The following is a 5,170-nucleotide window of genomic DNA, read 5'->3' on the forward strand; positions in this document are numbered from 1 at the left end:
TGCCATTCACTTGACCCAGAGTTCTCTCTTTTGTACAAATCAAACAAATATTTAGTCGTTTTCCTATATATTTCACTCCTAGGAACACCCTGCCTAATTAGCAAACACCATATGTCCACATGAGTCAGATTATTGCTTTCATTTTTCTGTCTATTACAGTAACCATGCCCACCTTGTCTTAGTCAATCAAGTGTTGCCACGTGACCTCTACCACCATGTTGTTGTTGTTGTTAAGTGCCGTCGAGTCAGTTCCGACCCATAGCGACCCTGTACAGGGTTTCCGAGGGTGTAAACCCTGTTGTGGTTAGGTGTCTTAATTAAATTAGCATACTCCTCACTATCAAATCCAGTTTACATAATATAGCAATCACAGCAGTCTTCAAGGATGCTGGGGCTCCTTCACAAATTTGTTCCTCACCATTGTGGTGAAAGGTGTGTCCTCTGGGCATTCTATGTTTGGGTTTATGGGCTTATTCTGATAAATCTGTTCTAACATGACAATTTCCAGAAGCCCTTGTATTCCTTTCTCTACAGAATACCAAGGACAGTCTAATACTTCAACTTGATATATTGTAGGCCACTGTACAATCCATGCTTCAGGGGACCAACCAAATAAACTATTTGATCCATTGAATGAAGAATCTGTGGGGCCATATCAATAAACTCAGACTAATCTAATCCTATGTTCCTTGTGCCATTATCCCACAACCTTAAATGCCATTCTCACACATATTCTCTAGGTTTCTATTTATACATATTAGAAAACTCAAGCAGTGCTTTGGAGTTAGTGTACTTCTTCCTGAGTCACAATTTGTATTTCACCTTTTGGGATTCACCAGAACTTAAGTCTAGTTGGGTTGAAAATAAAAATGCATTGGTAATTACTGATGATAGGAATGAGAAAGTTGGAAACAAAGAGAAAGGATCAGTACTTGGAAAATATGTCCTCCATGTAGAAATTATGCTGGAGATTGCATGATAGAATTTTTCAGGACCAGCAACTTATTCATTGCAAATACCTTTTTACAAAAGGTGACTGGTCATATGGTCATCATCAGATGGAATATACAGAAATCAAATTGACTGCATCTGTGAAGAGAGACAGTAGAAAAGTTCATTATCAGCCAAACCAAGGCAAGGACCAGACTTAGGAACAGACCAAAAATTCCTCATATGGAAGTTCAGGCTGAAGTGGAAGAAAATTAAAACAAGTCCTTGAGAACCAAAATATGACCTTGAATATATCCCACCTGAATTTAGATACCATCTCAAGAACATATTTAATATGACTAAAGATCAGAAGAGCTCTGGGATGACATCAAGAACATCATACAGGAAAGAAGCAAAAGGTCATACATTAGAAAGACAGGAATAAAAGAAAATATCAAAATGGATATCAGAAGAAACTCTGAAATGGAGAAGTAAAAGAGGAGAAAATAAAATGTCAAAAGGCAGCTCAAGAAGACAATGCCAAATATCATAATAAAATGTGCAAATATTGGAGTTAGAAAACCCAAAAGGAAGAACATACTGAGCACTTCTTAAGCTGACAGAACTGAAGAAAAACTTCAAGTCTCAACTTAAAATATTGAAGAATTCTATGGGCAAAATATGGAATCATTAAAAGAAGATAGAAGGAATACACAGCGTCACTGTACCAAAAAGAAATGGTTGATCAACCATTTCAAGCGTATGGTCAAGAACCAGTGGTACTGAAAGGAAGACATTCAAGCTACATGAGAGGCATTGGGGAAAAACAAAGCTTCAAGACTTGATTTAATACAAATTGAAATCTTTCAACAAATTTAATGCAGCATTGGAGGCTCTATGTTAAGAAATTTGGAAGACAGCAACTTGGCCAACTGATTGCAAGAGATCCATATTTGTGCCCATTCCAAAGAAAGATGACCCAATGAAATGCAGAAATCATTGAACAATATTATTAATATCACATGCAATAAATTTTTGCTGAAGATACCCACCAGGAAGGGGACAGGTGGTGAGTGCCTGAGAATAAACCAGTATACAATGATCAACTAAATATAAATACAATACCACAATGTATCAGAGACAACAGACAATTTCCACTTACACAAAGAAACAAGATGGAGTGCCTCAAGCAAGTGGTCAAAATACAGAGTCAAAAAATATAAAACCAGAAATGGTATCAGAACTACTTGATAAGGAATTTTTTTTAAGTGCTAATTACACAACTTCAAAAGATAGTGAGAAAGACTGATAAAACTACAGATTAAATCAAGGAAAACATAGATAAAACTATGTAAAAATTCAGGAAACAAACTGACAAAATAATTGAAAAAAAAAAGGGAACCATACAAAAACAGCAATCAGAAAGCAAGACGATTCACACTAAGACTTCAAAATAGATAATATATTGAAAGGGCAAATAAATAGAATTGAATTAGTGTAAAGGGTACTGAGCTTGAAAAATACTCAATATTCATCTGCTAGAAGAACAATAATAATAATAAAACAAAAAAAAATCCAAAGAAAGCTCAAAATTTATGTGGGACACTATCAAGAGGAATAACTTAGATGTGATAGGAATTCCAAAGTAGGAAGAGATTAAAAAAAGAAACAAAAAAAACAGAGAATATTGTCCAAAAGTTGTTGGAAGAAAACTTCCCTAACATCATGAAAGATGAGACGATAACCATTCAAGACATTGAAAGAACTCCAAACAGGATAGACCCCAAAAGAAAAACACCAAGACATAATTAAACTTTTCAAAACCCAAAACAAGGGAAAACTCTTGAGAGCAGCTCAGAAAAACAAAAAGTTAGCTACAAAGGCGAACTAATGAAACAAAGGTCTGATTTCTCAGTAGAAACCATGCAGGCAAACAGACAATGAAATGAAATACGAAAAACTCTGAAAGAAAAAATCGCCAACCAAGAATCATATAACCAGAAAAATTGTCCATCAAATATGATGATGAAATGAAGACATTTTTAGATAGCTGAAATTAAAATAATTTGAAAAACAAGAACAACCTTACAAAATATACTAAAAGGAGTTCTTTGGACAGAGAATAAACAACAGCAGACAACAATCTGAGACTAACACATAGTACAATATCACTTAGACTCAACCCAAATATAGAAATAAAACAGACCTTTGACCTATAAGACTGAAAATAGAGGACCAAAGATACAGTTGCAACAACAACAAAAACTCATAAAGTAAACAGAGGGAATAATGTATTACAGAACTTCCAAATGAAGATGAAATAAAATAGATTTCAAGAAAAAATAAATAACTGTAACCCTAAAAACCAGACCAAGCCTTCCTCCTAGCCCTAGTCCAACCCTTACCCTCAACACTAACCCTAGTCTTAACCATAACCCTAACAAAAAATGAAGTTCTAGGCCTAACCTAGACCTGCCTATTGTCCCAAACCTAATCTCCACTCCTATTCCTACTCCCCACTCAAAGTAAAGTCTGACATAGAAAACATATATTTTTTTACACAACTATTTCCATTTTGGTTTTCTCTACTACTACATGTAATGTGGTTTTGAAATCAAGATTAGTGGATTATCATAGTGTTTTGGTAAGGAATGAATCCAGCCTTCATGAGAGAATATTTTAGATGTGGCACTGTGAATTAATGGACTAGACAGCAAGATCAGTTTGAACTGTAAAGTCAGTGATTCAAGCTCACCAGTTGCTCCTCAGAAACCTTATATAGGGTTGCTATGAGTCAGAACCCACTCAATGACACATAACAACACAACAATTATCTTAATAACCATTGTACAGTATTGATCTAAATCTGCACTGTGTAGTACGGTAACCCACTATCAATATGCAGCTATTTACATTTAAAGGAATTAAAAGGAAATAAAATTTGAAATTAAGTTGCTCAGCTTTAGCCAGATTTTAAGTGTAGTTAGTGACTACCATACTGGACAACAATACACAGATAGTAAGCATTTCCACCATCAGAAAATTCTATTAGGCAGTGCTGCAAAGAAACAGTGTTATAAGAAAGAAATTTACAGGTTAGATACAACAAAAGAAACCAAAATGAACAGCAACGTCTATGTATTGTTTAAATCCTATTTCACACTTCTCATTCTTTGTGAAATCATCCTTATTTTCATTTTCTCTTCAAAATGTTCTTTAGTCATAGTACCCAGAGTCCTGGGGTGCAAATGTTCAGTGTCCAGAAATGAAAATAAGATTGTATACACAAGATTAGCATCAACTTGTAATAAAAACAAGACATATGGCTTTTTTTAAAATACAGAATAATCTTAAATAAATTTATTGAATATTCAATATAGTCCAGAAATTGTGCTAAGTGCTTTACATTAATTAACTCATTTAATTCTCAAAACAACTTTATGCTTATGGAAATTTTGGAAAATAACAAAATAGAGAAGAAATAAAACCACCCTTAATTCCCAATCCCAGAGACAATCCCTGTTGCCATTTGTAGAGAATACCGTAGTGCACTGTCTTGATTCCAAGATGCAGCTGACAGGACTATTGGCTGTAGATGGCTCACAATCGAATTCCTCTCCACCATTGTCTTCAGTGAAGGAGACAGCCCATCCAAGGTTATATCCCTATCTTCAGGAGCAGTCCAAATCCAGTGGTTTGTCATTTGTGTAAGTACAATGGCAAGCACAAGGACTTAAATTTAGGACAAGTCTAAAGAGCCATCCCCACTTTAGAGTTTCTATCAGATCAGCTAACGGCTCTGTGACAACTACACTATCTACACTTCAGCTTCTTCCTCTACTCAAAGATGCTGTTTTTGAGGACAGACTAGAAATAAGCCACTCGCATGCAAATATCTGCCTCAGAATTTGTCAGAGTCACTCAATGGCAACTAATAGTGGGATTCATATGACCTGTCAAGCAACACACGCTGAAGCTGAAGAATATTAAAACAAAACCACAAGAGCCAAAACATGGTCTTGAACATATCATATCTGAATTTAGAAATCATTTAAAGAATGGATGTGATGCATTGGACATTAATGACCAAGGACTACAAAAGTTATGGGATGACATCATATAGGAAGAAAGCAAAAGGTCATTAATCATACAAAAATGAAGGAAAAGACTAAATTCGATATTAGAAGAGACTTTGAGAATTGCTCTCCTGCATAGATGTTAAAGCAAATGGAGGAAATGA

The sequence above is a fragment of the Chrysochloris asiatica genome, unplaced genomic scaffold, assembly GCF_000296735.1.
Source record: "Chrysochloris asiatica unplaced genomic scaffold, ChrAsi1.0 scaffold00033, whole genome shotgun sequence".
NCBI lineage: Eukaryota > Metazoa > Chordata > Mammalia > Afrosoricida > Chrysochloridae > Chrysochloris > Chrysochloris asiatica.